A 15,791-nucleotide genomic window follows, 5' to 3' on the forward strand; every position below is an offset into this window, starting at 1 on the left:
ATGACTTAAATCTACATAACGACTTTACCTTTGTTTACTATACTTTGCCCAGTAACCTCCCATACTGACCCAATCTTAACAACAGAATGTTAAAGCTATTTTTCAGGGGCAGCTAGCCAGCCAGGAGCATGTGCAGAAGAGAAAATTTTGATCTCCCAATAGAAACTCATCCCGCCAGTGCTTCCACATACCAGCTGGCCCTCCCTGATCCCTTAAACCTTACCCCATACCTGGGAGGGGCAAGACAGATTTGAGATGGTTGCCTCCTGTCTCCTTGCAGATTGATCTTGCAATAAAGCTATATTCTTTCCTCAAAAGCTGATGCCATAATAATTGGCTTTTTTTTTTAATTTATTTTTTTTGTGAGGAAGATCAGCCCTGAGGTAACATCTGTCACCAATCCTCCTCTTTTTGCTGAGGAAGATTGGCCCTGGACTAACATCCATGCCCATCTTCCACTACTTTATATGTGGGACACCACCACAGCATGGGTTGATAAACGGTGTGTAGTCTGTGTCCGGGATCTGGACCTGTGAACCCTGGGCCACCAAAGTGGAGTGTGCGAACTTAACCACTACACCACCAGGCTGGCCTCAATAATTGGCTTTTCTTATGCGCATCACATAGGAGAACCCCATCTTTGTGTGGCAACATGCCCACACATAGATTTTGTTTGAGAACCCCAAATTTCTTTCTTTACAAGTGTAGTGCATATTTAGTAGTATTATTATCATAGAATCTCATTGCTTACTCCATGTATAAGACCTATTTTTCTCCTAAGTGGACATATTCTCTAAGCAAAAGGCCAGTAAACATTAGGACAGACATAGTGAAGACTGAATTTATTGCACAGAGAAACATTTTATTCATCAGCTCCCACTGATCTTCTGTACCTGTTTTTGAGATAATCTAGTTCTGAAGGTTTATTGATCAGATTCAACATTTCTTGGTATCTCCAACTCATATCAATATCATTCTAGCTTGACAGACAGATTTCCTTTCCCTGTGTCAGTCTCTTTTGTCTTCCCCTAGATTCTAGGAGTAGATTAAGTGTAGTATAAGTCTAGTAAGCAGATTTGCCATCCCAAAATGTGTCTCTTTGCCTTGATTACTTTTAAGAACAAAAGACTCAAGAAGAAACTTTGAACTTTCTCTTAACTGCCTAAAGAATCTAAGATAGACGGCCTGTCTCAGGAAGGAGCTAGCACCATAGATAACAATAGTATAATATGAACTAGGTGGGGTAGACAGGGAGCAACCTAGCAAGGCCCATTTGATCAAAGTGCTCTCTCTGCAAGGCATGGCAAACATTTGTTTACCAAACATTTGCTTTTCCATCTCCACATGAATTACCTTCCTCCCATTTGAAGGCCCAAGCCACTATCCCCAACATGTTCTTTTGTCTTTAGCTGAAGATGGTATTTAAATTGGTGGCTTTGGCCATTTTGGTGAGTTTTATTTATTTACTTATTTTTTTTGTGAGGAAGGTCAGCCCTGAGCTAACATCCATGCTAATCCTCCTCTTTTTGCTGAGGAAGACCGGCTCTGAGCTAACATCTATTGCCAATCCTCCCCCTTTATTTTTCCCCCAAAGCCCCAGTAGATAGTTGTGTGTCATAGTTGCACATCCTTCTAGTTGCTGTATGTGGGATGCGGCCTTAGCATGGCCGGAGAAGCGGTGCATCGGTGCGCGCCCGGGATCTGAACCGGGGCTACCAGTAGCGGAGCGCGCGCACTTAACCGCTAAGCCACGGGGCCGGCCCTTGGTGAGTTACTCAGCTTTCCTGGGTTTCTCTCATGTATACATGTTATTAAACTTGTTTGATTTTCTCCTGTTATTCTGTCTCATGTCAGAACAGTTCTTAGACCAGCCAGAAGAACCTAGAAGGGTAGAAGAATAGTTCTTCCTCCCCTACGGGATTCAACAACAAAGATTTCTGTACCCTTGATTGATAAGGCTATCATATCATCTGTGGAACGTCTTCTCTGATAACAATCATGGCAGTCTTCTTTGTACATGAGGAGAGTTTTGATTTATCAAATATATATTTTTCACTATTATCTTAAATTTGTAGTTAATCTACTTTCACCTCTGCTCAATTATCATCATCATTTTAAACTTTTTAACACTCTACTCCTTCTTCATTATTTTCAAGATTTAGGCTACTGCCAATGACCCTGGGTTTTCCACAAGCAGGAAGGTGCTGGGAAGAGAAACAGGATGAGCACAAGGAGCCAGGGCTGAGGCCAAGGTAAAAATGATAACGAATATATCTGTGTTGAAGATTTTCAGGGAAGGTTAAATTAGGTGGTATTTGTAAAACTCTTACAGAAGATGAACATTACAGTAGTCTTCTATACTAGTATGATAGAAGAGGGTATCTCAATAAATGAGAGCTCTTTTACTTTGTTCCCAACTTCCTCTAATTTCAATTCTAGACACTCAGGCATCATCACATTATTTTTCTATATCTAACTCAGGAAGTAATTTCCCGTTTCTTGAAATGAATAAGGAACACTGGATTTGAAGTTAGAATAACCTTGTTTCAGAAATGGCTCCATTCCAAACTAGTCCTTTGATATAAATTTAAGGCAACTCATATAACTTCTTTCAGTCTTTCTCATTTATAAAATCAGAATAATAGTTTACAATTGTAATGAAATAACTGAGATCATGAGTAATGAATACGAATACAGTTTACAAGATGTAAGACACTTCACGTTATAATTTAATTAAACATTTAAATCCTCTGGTAGATTTACATAGAAATCTTCAGATAATGACATGGACATTTTCAAAGAAGATGTATTCAAGTAACCTCCCTTCCTACTCCAACTCCTATCTTTGATCCCTAGCCAGATATTTTTCTCTTTTGGCAAGAAGAGGGATAAAAACTGTTTTGTCTCAAGGCCTTTCAATGCTTTAAAACAAGCGTTAATCAACTATCACATTAATTTGAGCATTTCATTGTACTTTTCAAGCAGCTCTTTAGTCTACTTAATCTGCTTAGTGTAAGCCACAGGAATAATTTCAAAACTAAAATTGAGATCTGGTTATCCATTATAGTGCTGGGTGAATTAGCATTGGTGTAGAGGGGAAGGGTATCTTTTTTTTATCACTCTAATCATCTCAGCTCTATTTTGCGGTATCCCTAGGAGGCTAGACTATTTCTGGAACTACAGTGAAAATTCATAGACTCAGACAGGCCTGAAGTGTGAACCTACCCTAGGGAAATTTGACCAGTGTGTTGAAACTTAATAGTAATGAGATTGAATGATCTGTTATGGACCAATGGAATATGTTCTCTTTTATGGCCTCGGGCTACATTTGGAATTTAGCCAATCATCTCAGCACTGCATACCAGACTGAACTGGGTGAATCGGTAAAAATATATCTCCATGACTACAAAAATGCCTAAAATTATGCACCCTACTCTTCTGAATTAGTACCATTATGTTCTAATTTGGAGAAAAGCAAATGGATTTTGAATACAATCTGATAAACTTCAAGCTGAGCCAATCTCCCAAACTTCCTCTCATATCTGGTCAATTATTTCTGAGTTCTAAATTATATCTGTAAGCCAGAGTCAGGTCCAGCATAAGAGAAAAAAAGTAGAATAACATTTGATTAATAAGATCCCCAGAGCTGGAAATGATTGATTCTAGGATGCACCTCATGCTAGACTGAAAGCTAGTATTTCTGATCAAGTCCCTCAAATCCCACTAGCATCCCTAACATACGCCAAGCACATAACAAACATTTATTCAGTGACTGATAACATGTTAGAAGACTTTTGTTGAGTATTCTGTCAAGGATCAACTCCCAAAAGACTACCAGAAATACCTATTGATCAAGCAAGTCTAAGTTTATTAGATTTACTGCAGTAAGGGAGAACATCTTGACAGAGGGTTAGCAATGTCTCAAAGTGGGGAAATTAGGAAAGGATATTTATAGGGTTTTGGGGCCTGAGATGGATGATTTTAAGGCAGGTCTTGCAATGTGGGGAGTTGACTGGGAGTGGACAGAGTTGATAACATAATAGCTTTCAATTGGTAGGCACAGTGAGGCAATGGCTTGAAACAGTCTTGATGAGCAAGCTGTTAGACTTGATAAAGCTTTTTAGTTGGCTCATAGTTTTACCTTTGAGGAGTGGGTATTTCTTGGTGTAAGAGGTAAAATCCTTTCCCTTGGTATCAGTACAATTTAACATAGGGAAAGAAAGTATGCTCGGTCCCAGTATTATTTAACACAGGAAGAGGAAATAACATTGGTTTTAGTTAATTAAAAATTAAAAGAGGAATAAGTAAACCTCATAAAACTGCCTAATGACAAAAATCATCACATCTACCTCATTACGGAGAAATTACTATCTCAATGCAAAGAATTCAGCTGTATTATATTCTTAGTTAATTCTCTCTGTGTTTACTCTATGTCTTCCTGAAAGCAATTGAATGGACTGAGAGAGCAATCACCCCTTTTCTGAGGTAGTCAACGCTTTGTGTCAATTTTAATTAATTATTTTTGGCACTCAAGAGTTTTTGCATCTGTATATCTGGCTAACTTATTTTTCCATACTCCATGTGGGAGGCAGTAAGCAGTAAGAAAAGATTTTGAATTTTTTTCATCTTTCTGTTAATTAGTATCTCTGGCATTTCAAATGTTGGTACGTTATCATGTATATGTAAAATGTTCACTTTTTGAGTTAATTATTTCAGGTTTTGATTGGCAGATCAAATCTCTCTTTGGCTACATTACCTTCCATGCATATTCTAGACTTTTTCTCCCTCTACCTTGTTTCATTAGCCCATGGCATCCTATTTTGCAGGAAACTCATAGAAACCCCTTTTCTTCCATTCTCTCTTATTGTGTTGGGTTTTTATATTTTTTTATTCCTTTATCGTCGTTTAATGGAGTTTTAGGAGGAAAAGGAGAAAAGAGTGCATACTTGGTATGTCATCTCGACTGAAAGACTGTTTGGTTAATTTTGTGCTAGATTTGGATATTATATTTGTTTTTAACTGATTATTATCTGTACTATTCTAAAGTATATTGTACATATTAATGGAAAGCAACATAGAATGGTGAAAAATAACTCTAGATTAAGAGTTAATTCAATTCTAGTTCCAGTTTTGATGATTCCAGCTATATGAAGTTGAACAAGTCACTTAAACTTTTTGATATCAGTACCTTCATCTGTGAAACAGTCAGGTTATTCTATATGCCCTTCTAAGATCCTTCAGTGCTTATATTCTGATTCTATTCCATCCCAAGACAAGGTATCTAAATTAACCGCATTTGAGTACAGAACAATTTGATTACTTTAGTATAAATTTTAGGACCATTAAATCTCAGATCCCAACTTTTGGGTCTGAAGTCTCAGGTCTACACAATTTAAAATATTTTAATGCATTTATACGTATAGACATAGAGCAAGTAGGTATACTACAGTTCAATTCAGTTCTGATACTGACTACCAAGTGTTGGCATCAGACTCCACAGGTATAAGGGCTCGGTCCCACAAGACTGCCCCCATTTCAGATGCCAGTCACAAGTATTGGGGCCCCAGGTAATCCACACTTCTGTCCATCTTGGCTACTGAGTTAGGAGTTCTCACATCCCCCCTCAAGTTCAATAATTTGCTAGAATAACTCAAGAAAAAGTTATACTCACTATTACAGCTTGTTATAAGGGATACAAATGAACAGCTAGATGACAGGTACACAGGTCAAGGCCTGGAAGGGTCCTGAGTACAGGAGCTTCTGTCTCATGGAGTTGGGGTGTGTCATTCTCCCAGCACATGGATGTGTTCACCAATTCAGAAGCTCCACGAACTCTGCCATTTAGAAGTTTTTTGGAGGATTCATTACACAGGCATGATTGTGGCCATTGGTGATTAACTCAATCCCCAGCCTCTCTCCACTTCCCTGAGGTTGGGTGGTGGGGCTGAAAGTTCCAAGCTTCTAATCAAAACTTGACCTTTCTGGGACCAGCCCGTATCCTGAAACTATTTAGGGGCCTGCCAAGAGTCACCTCATTAGAACGAAAGATGTTCCTATCACCCTTATCACTTAGGAAATTCCAGGAGTTTTAGGACCTCTATACCAGGAAATGGGTACAAAGACCAAGTATTTTTCTTATTATAATATGTATGTACATTTATATATATATGATTGAAATTTAATGTATACTTCTTTCCCATTTTAAAAATTGGTAGAAATGTCTTTTTTTACTTAAAAGTCTTCGATTTCTTTGTTAAAGGAACTTTTACAAGAAACTGATTAGACTACGTAAGAAAACAGTATCTAGAATTTTACAGACATACTCAATTGGTTTCATCAGGGTCATAAACCACTCCTTTGTGGTATATTAGATACTTTGGGAAGCTTGTTGACTCTTCAAGTCACCAGGGTACCATTTAGTAAATTGCAACTTCAATGGATTATTAACTTTTTACATGATATATTTCAATTAAAACAAAATTGGATCCCGATGAAATCAAATGGTTGATGCTGAGTTCAGTCTATGAGCAGGAGAGTAAACACTGGGAATGTTGCTGAAAGACATATTACCTACAAGAAATCCAGTCACTTCGAAGTGAGGTCACTTATATTTGACTGCAGGCAACCACACATAGAATAAATACATATCTTAATGCTTCATCTTCCTCAGAGATTATCCCAGATCTTATCTCCAAAAAGGAGAGCTTTACAAAGTAATCCTCACCTGAATACTACAGAATTAACCACTTTTAGAAATTCAACTTGAAAGGTGTTGGTATTAATTTCCCCTCACACAATTATTTTGAGTAAGTTAGAATTCCTCAAACTCCCTATACTTATGGAGCTAGATTGTCTCTGTGCATATAAACTACACTCTGCTAACAACTGACTCATTTTGAAAGTAGAATTAACTATTTCTTGCCCACTAAGGGCCAATTTGAATGCACTGAAGAGCAGTTATTGTAACCCACATCACCTAAGCTTTCATATATTGGCTCTTTTTTAATTGTAATTTAAGGCCTTACTATAGTCACTGAATCCTATAGAAAGAAGAGACATTTTGTTATATTTATTTATGGTATTTTTGATTGATTAATTTTTGTTATACTACTTTAACGTTGTGTGGCTTTCACTGTCTATTCCTGTTAGTGTCCTGATTGGGCTGTATACACAACCCACTGAGGAATGAGTCCATTAAACTGTGCTCCTATTAGTACAATGCAAGTTCTATATAGTGCCAGCTTAGAGTAAATATTTGATGGAACATTTTTCTCTCTCTTGAGAGCTTTTGACTTTACCTTCCACCCCCACACATCTGTGCTTCTAATTTAAATAGGCTAGCTTAGTGCTTCCTTATTCTGACTGAATTAAATCTTTGGTGATACCTATTTCTAACGTAGCCTAGTTTTCAGTTCCATTCTTTCAGAATATGCTTCCCGGGTTCTGTCTACAAGCAAAATCTTGAGAGTAGGAATATTTCTAAATTTTTAAAGATAATATTCCCTCTTCCTTTCTCTCTTTATGTAAAAAAAATAGATATATAAAAATATAACTGAAATAGTTACTTCCAAATTACTACTTCATCATTTGACCATCATGGGCATATTGTAATCTTTCTCACCTCATATAGTAAATGAACTAGTTTATAAAACATGATCAACTTGAAAAAATTCAAGCCAGTTTAATATAACTTTACTGGATGAAAAAGGCCTTTATGATTTAGGGTACTAACTGATCCTCTGTAGCTAGCATCTCCTGTGGCATGGCTCTTCCATTGTAATGGAGAATATCCATGTTATATAAATGAGCCAAAGATGGCTCCTGTGTATTGTTTATTTCTTCACTGTAGGCTGAGATCCATTAGCTCAAAAGCCCAGGGCTGGCCCCGTGGCTTAGGGGTTAAGTGCTCGCGCTCTGCTGCCGGCGGCCCGGGTTCAGATCCCGGGCGCGCACTGACGCACCACTTCTCGGGCCATGCTGAGGCCGTGTCCCACATACAGCAACTAGAAGGATGTGCAGCTATGACATACAACTATCTACTGGGGCTTTAAGGGGAAAAAAAAAAATAAATAAAATCTTCAAAAGCCCACTGGAGCCAAACTCAAATATTTCCACATTCCAATTATTTTTTTTATTGAGATATAATTTAACATCGTATAAGTTTAAGGTGTACAACATGTTGATTTGATACATTTATGTATTGCAACCCAAAGAAGCAGATTTTTCAAACTTTTAGAGCCTGCCTGCTTTGCATACCCCATGAAATCACACCCAACATCTATCAGCCATACGTAAGGTAAGACTTGTGGTTAAAAGATCCCAAAGCTGCTGCTGCCCATTGGAGTTCTCTGACTACAGACCTCCTGCTATGCTGCTGAGTGACATCACCTAGACATTTAAGCACTTTTTCTGCGTCTTCTCTCTCCTGCAAGTTCTCCTGCCCTCCTTCCCTTCTGAGCAGGACAGTGCCAGTAGCCTCTGGACAGTCTCCTGCTATGTGGGACTTCCTCTGAATGCAAACCTGTCAAAGCATTGCCCAATAAAGCTGTATGTGCTACTGCCACCTTGTGGTCATACCTTTTTCCTTGCTCAGCCCCCAAATCTCTCAAACCCAATAGAACTTGTATGATATTTTTCAATGCAGAGCATGCTTACCACAGAAACGATATTTATTCTTTTCATTTCTTAGATGGGACAAGGTAAGGAGTTTTCATTATATTTATCTTGTTTTGCAAGAAGATTGAAAAATAGTTAAATAGAGTATCTTTAAGCAAGTCAAACTTTCTCCTTTTCTTCCATCATTTTAGTTATGTCCTGCTTTCCTTATATTTCTCACTCTATGGAATTTATTATGCATCTTCTATCTGAGCAGTACTCTGCCAAGATCCATGGGGTATACACAGATGAAAAATCCACAATTCATGTTCCTGAATTTTTAGCATGTCATTTTTAAATCTTTTATTTACATGAGATATATGAGAGGATCATATTTTCATTTACTCAAATAGACATAATGGTTCTAATTAATTTCTTTTATTTTATTTGAAGCAGTGGCTTTACAAAAGCTTAAAGTTTTCATTATTTGGAAAAACAGCTACCAAGCAAAGGGAAAAATGCACATATACTCAATTTATAAAGAACAACAATTTTGGAAATTGAAAAGATGTTTGAAATTAACATTATTTCAGAAGAAAAACATGACAAAATGGATAAGAACACATAAAAATACATTAAACTATAAGTAAATTTTGGTTTACTTCTACACTTAGACTAATTTATATATTAATATATTGTAATATATACATGCACACTGACATTTGATTTTATAAGTTTAAAACTTCTGCTACCTTTTGAATTTTTTCTTTCTTGGTGAGGAAGATCAGCCCTGAGCTAACATCTGCCAATCTTCCTTTTTTTTGCTGAGGAAGACTGGCCCTGGGCTAACATCCATGCCCATATTCCTCCACTTTATATGTCGCCACAGCATGGCTTGACAAGTGGTGCGTTGGTGTGCACCTGGGATCTGAACCGCCGAAGCCCTGGTCGCCGCCGTGGAGCGTGTGTACTTAACTGCTTGCGCCACCAGGCGGCCCCTACCTTCTGAAATTTAGATTCATGTTTAGCAACATTTATTGAGTGTCTCCCATGTGCCAGGCACAGTTCTAAAAAGCAGCTTATGCTAAACCAGGGCAATGACTGCTTCAAATAAATCTCCAAAGAAAACAAGAGAGAGTGACATCAGCATCATGGGGGCATAGACATCCCTTGTATTTGTCTTCCCCCAAAAAACAAAACTTCAGCATCCATCCATGGACGAAAGTGCCTTTGTAGGAGCTGGGAATCCAGAACCATATGCCAAAGAACCTGGGAGGAGGCTGTCCCACCTGTGTGGTGGGCAACAGGCAGACAAACCTGTCACAGCTTTGGACCCTGCAGTGGCCTATGAACTGGCTCCAGCTCCTCTCAGCCACAGTCCAGGATCCCCTGGAAAACACTCTTAGACAATCACCCACGGATGAGAGAGCCTTTGTGGAAGTCCAGGTTTCCAGAGGAGAAGTGTCAGCACACCACTAGAGCAAAAATATATGAGTTTGGATGCATTGGAATGGGTAAGAGGAATAGGTTGACTTACCTGCATCACCCCTACCCCAAGGCAGCACAGCTTATGGTGAAGAGAGATCTTCTTGGGTCATGATTTTTCCTGCAGGGGAAAGGGAGTGTGTGTGAGTGAGCACCTGGCTTTCCTAGAGGTGTGGTATACTGCCAAAAGAGCTCATTTCTCTCTCACCCCATCTAGAGTACTGAATTGTGAGCTACATGACTGGAGGGCAGGAAGATGCTGAGAGTGCAGCAGATAGGACTCTTGGAGAGCAATTAAGGTATGCAGAGCCTACTAACTGCATCATGGACTCCATCAAGCAGCTGGGAATGTCTCACTCACAGATCCCCCCAGCTGGCCCCCAGGCACCCCCCCAGGCTCTCTGTGCCTCAGCCATACCACTCCATCCTATGACTGACTCCCTGATGGTATTGGTGAGAGCAAGCTTTGGCAGATGGCTAGAGAGCATGTGCAGAAAGATGGACCAAATCTGCAAGTCAGAGAGAGAACATAAATGTGAGCTTTAGCTCCACCTTTGAGAAAACAAAAGAGAGGCTGTCAGCACTTGGCCTGGTGCCTTGCAGGATCCAGAGAAAGCATACAAGCTTAAGAATTCTGCCACAAGAGGGAGCAAGAAGTAAGGAGCAGCTGTACCCATGGAAGGGCTGAGATAGCCTCAGAATCTCTAGCAGGGCTGATGGAAGGAAGTTATCTCTCTCCCAAAAGCATTTAGTAAAGACTTGAGGAGGTGAACTGCTACTTCAAATGCAGAGAGCCACACAAAACTTCAAGGATCGTGAGATATTAAGGTAATATGACACCACTGAAGGATCATAATAATCTTCCAGTAACTGAACCCAAAGAAATGGAGATTTATGATTTATCTGATAAAGAATTCAAAACAGCTGCTTTAAGGAAACTCAATGAGCTACAGGAAAACACAGAAAGACAATTCAAAGAAATCAGAAAAACAATACACAAACAAAATGAGAAGTTAAGCAAAGAAAGAAAAATCATACAAAGGAACCAAACAGAAATTCTAGAGCTAGAGAATACAATGAAAAATACAATAGAGAGCATCAACATTAGAACGGATAAAGCAGAAGAAAGAGTCTGTAAATTAGAAGACAGGAAATTTGAAATTATTCATTTAGATGAGAACAAAGAAAAAAGATATATGGGATAGTATCAAAAGTACTAATATGTGAATTATTGGAGTTCTAGAAGGAGAAGAAAAGGAGAGAGGGCAGAAAGCTTATTTAAAAAAATAATGGTGGAGAACTTCCAATCTGGGGAGAGATTTGGATATCCAAGTTCATGAAGCTCATAGGTCAACAAAAAATTCAACTTAAAGAGATCCTCTCCAAGACACATAATAATAAAACTGTCAAAAATCAAAGACTAAGATAGAAACTTGAAAGCAGCAAGAGAAAGAAAGCTTATAACTTACAAAGGAAACCCCATAAGGCTATGAGCAGATTTCTCAGCAGAAATCTTACAGGTCAGGAGAGGCTAGGATGATATATTCAAAGTACTGAAAGAAAAAAACAGCTAACCAAGAGTACTTTACCGTCAAAACTGTCCTTCAGAATTGAAGGCAAAATAAAGATATTCCCAGACAAACAAAAGCTGAGGGAATTCATCACCACTAGACCTGCCTTACAAGAAATGCTGAAAGAAGTTCTTCAAGCTGAAATGAAAGGATGCTAATTAGTAATATGAGAACATATGAAAATATATAACACATTGGTAAAGGTAAGACTATAGTCAAATTCAGAATACTTTAATACTGTAATATGGGGGAGTATTAGCCACTTAAATCTAGTATAAAGTCTAAAGGACAAGAGTATTAAAAATAACTATAGCTACAATAATCTATTAATGAATATACAATACAAAAAGAGGTGAATTGTAACATAAAAGACATAAAAGAAACATCATAGAAATAGAAAAACAATTTTAAAATTTGCATGGAACCACAAAAGACCCCAAATAGCCAAAGCAGTCATGACAAAGAACAACAAAGCTGGAGGCATCACACTTCCTGATTTCAAACTATACTACAAGGCTATAGTAATCAAAACAGTATGGTACTGGCATAAAAATAAACACATAGACCAATGGAACAGAATAGAGAGACAAGATTTAAACTCCCACATATATGATCAACTAATATTCAACAAGGGAGCTAAGAATACTCAATGGGTAAAGGACAGTCTCTTCAACAAACAGCATCAGGAAATTGGACAAACACATGCAGAAAAGTGAAATTGGACCCTTATCTTACACCACTCACAAAAGTTAACTTGAAAGGGATCAAAGATTTAAACATAAGACCTGATACCTTAAAACTCCTAAAAGAAAACATAAGGAAGAAGCTCCTCAACATTGGTGTTGGCAATAATTTTTTGGGTATGACACCAAAATTACAAGCAACAAAAGCAAAAATCAACCAGTGGGACTACATCAAACTTAAAAGCTTCTGCATAGCAAAAGAAACAATCAACAAAACGAAAAGGCAACCAACAGAATGAGAGAAAATATTTGCAAACCATATATCAGGTAAGGGGTTAATATCCATAATATACAAAGAACTCATAGAATTCCGTAACAAAAAGACAACAATAGATTAATAAATGGGCAGAGGATCTAAATAGATATTTTTCCAAAGAAGACAGATGGCCAATTGGGTACATGCAAAGATGCTCAGTGTCACTAATCATCAGGGAAATGTAAATCCAAACCACAATGACATATCACCTCACACCTGTCAGAATGGCTATCATAAAAAAGACAAGAAATAAGAAGTGTTGGTGAGGATGTGGAGAAAAGGAAACACTTGTGCACTGTTGCTGGGAAGGTAAATTGGTTCAGCCACTATGGAAAACAATATGGAGATTCCTCAAAGAATTAAAAATAGATCTATCATATGATTCAGCAATTCCACTTCTGGGAATATACCCAAAGGAAATTAAAACAGGATATCAAGGAGATATATGCACTTTCACATTTGTTGCAACATTATTCATGATAGCCAAGATATGGAAACAATCTAAGTGCTTGTCAACAGATAAATGGATAAAGAAGATGTGGTGTATATATATATAATATATATATATATACACACACCATGGAATATTATTCAGCCATGAGAAAGAAGGAAATCCTGAGATTTATGACAATATGGATGGACCTTGAAGACATTAAGCTAAGTGAGATAGACAGAGAAAGACAAATATGGTATGATATCACTTATATGCAGAATCTAAAAAAAAGCCAAACTCATAAAACAGAGAGTAAAATGGTGGTCATTGGGGCCTGGGGGCTGGGGGAATAGGAAAGATGTCATTAAGGGTACAAACTTGAAACAAGTAGGTAAATAAGTCCTGGAGAGCTAATGCACAGTATTGTGATTATAGGCAACAATATTGTATTATAAACATCAAACTTGCTAAGAAACTAGATCTTAATTATTCCCACCACAAAAAAGAAATGATAATTATGTGACATGATAAGGTGCTAGATAATGTATGAAATCAACATGTTGTATACTTTAAACTTACACATTGTTATATGTCAAATATATTCAATAAAAAAAATAAATGGGGTGAGTAAATGGTAGTTTTTGTAGGCAAAGTTTAGCCGTTATCAGCGTAAAAGAGACTGTTATATCTTTAAGATGTTTTATGTAATCCTCATGATAACTACAAAGAAAATATCTACAGTAGATTCACAAAAGATAAAGTGAAAGGAACCAAAGTATACCAATACAGAAAATCATCAATGCACAAAGGAAGACAGTAAAAGAGGGAAAAAACGGAACTACTAAACAGCCAGAAAACAATGAGATGGCATTAGTAAGTCCTTATCTATCAATAATTACTCTAAATGAAAATGGATTGAAGTCTATCTTATGAAAAGACATAAAGTGGCTGGATGGATAAAAAACAAGACCCGACTATATGCTGTCTAAAAGAAACTCACTTCAGCTTTAAGGACTCTCATAGGGTTAAAGAAAAAGGATGGAAAAAGATATCACAAGAAAATAGAAACCAAAAGAGAGCAGGGGTAGCTATGCTTGTATCAGACAAAACAGACTTTAAATACAAAATGGTTAACAAGAGACAAAGAAGGTGACTATATAAAGATAAAGGGGTCAATTCATCAAGAAGGTATAAGAATCATAAATACATATGCACTCAACATCGGACCACCTAAATATATTCAGCAAATACTAACAGACCTGAAGGAAGAAATAGACAATAATACAAGAAGACTAGGGGACTTCACTGCCTCCACTTGCAGCAATGGATAAATCACGCAGACAGAAAATCCACAAGGAAACACCGGAGTTAAACCATACTTGAAACCAAATGGACCTAACAGACATATATAGAACATTCCATCCAACATCAGGAAAATATACATTCTTCTCAATTGCACATGGAATATTCTCCAGGATAGAACATATGATAGGTCACAAAACAAATCTTAATAAACCTAAGAATATTGAAATCATATCAAACATCAAGCATTAATTTAATAAATTAATTAGTAAATTAATTTATTGAATTAAGATGGCTAGCTAAAGGAATTCATGAAGTGTTGCGGATGAAAACTCTCCTATAATAGCATACAAAAGTTCTTGTGTTATAACACGGGAGAAAACAAAAACACTTTGGCTCCAAATGCAATACTGAATGACATAGTTTTAGTAAAGCCTATCTGATCAACAGGATCTATGGGGGTATGCAAAATTTCATTAACTGTGCTCCGTAAACTCTTAGTATTTGTATCCATATTTTGAAGGAGAAATAATATTAACCTTACTGTTTTTGAAATAAATGTAGCAACTTGCTAAATCATACTTATCCTCTTGATACATAATAACTAAGCATATTTTTAATTGCAACATTCCTTTAAAAGTTGAATCAGAGTCTAGATACAAACATAATTTACTTAAGAATGTCATACTATCATTTTCTCATACGTACTGTAATGTATAGATGTAGATTACAGATGGAATGACCAAAATATTCCTCAAAAATGACTGGTTGTTAACGCAAAAAAAAATATGTTCAAACCCCAAACAAAATACTGGAAATGAAAATAGTCTCTGTCATATTATGCCAACATATGTCTATGTAAAGATATCAGGCTTTTCCTATTTTATTAAGATACTCAACAATTTTAGGTAAATTTATTTTATAAAAGTCAGTAAATAAATATTTTATATAATCCCTGTGGCATTTTTTTTCTTGCAGTAAGGTTATGGCTCTATAAATAATTATACAAGTTGCATTCTTTCAGGATACTCATGGCATAATTGGGGAGATAAAATATATGAAACATTAGTTTTCCTTATGTTGCTGAGGAAATATATTTTTAAATATTAATTTTTAAAATGTAATATATGAAACATACTGTGAAAACCAGCATCCAAGATGGTCCCCAGTGATCCACATTTTGGATATTTATGCCCTTGTATAGTTTCCTTCCATATTGAATAGGTGTCTGATGGTGTGTGACTTCCAAAGCTAGATCATAAAAGGCACTGCAGTTTCTACATTGCTTTCTCTTAGGTCACTTCATCTGGGAGAAGCCAGATGACATATGGTGAGAAAACTCAAGCAGTGCATGGATCGGCGCAATAGGGAAGAACTGAGTCCTCCTGCCAATAGCCATTGGCCAT

The sequence above is a fragment of the Ceratotherium simum genome, chromosome X (genome assembly GCF_057802395.1).
Source record: "Ceratotherium simum simum isolate JZ-2026a chromosome X, ASM5780239v1, whole genome shotgun sequence".
NCBI classification, from domain to species: Eukaryota; Metazoa; Chordata; class Mammalia; order Perissodactyla; family Rhinocerotidae; genus Ceratotherium; species Ceratotherium simum.